The following is a 217-nucleotide window of genomic DNA, read 5'->3' as shown; positions in this document are numbered from 1 at the left end:
ACTTTGACTTAATTAATGCTCAGCAGCTTGCAGGAAAAAAAAATCCTCGCTTTTCTGCTTGGCGTGTGAGTGGGCCCTTGCTCTCCTCGTAACTCCAGCTACTAGAGAGTGTGAGGCAGGAGAATTGCTTGAACCCTGGAGGTGGAGGATGCAGTGAGGCGAGATGACGCCACTGCACTCCATCCTAGGTGACAGAGCGAGACTGTCTCAAAAAAAA

The sequence above is a fragment of the Mandrillus leucophaeus genome, unplaced genomic scaffold (assembly GCF_000951045.1).
Source record: "Mandrillus leucophaeus isolate KB7577 unplaced genomic scaffold, Mleu.le_1.0 Scaffold2, whole genome shotgun sequence".
NCBI lineage: Eukaryota > Metazoa > Chordata > Mammalia > Primates > Cercopithecidae > Mandrillus > Mandrillus leucophaeus.
This window is presented reverse-complemented; position numbering follows the sequence as displayed.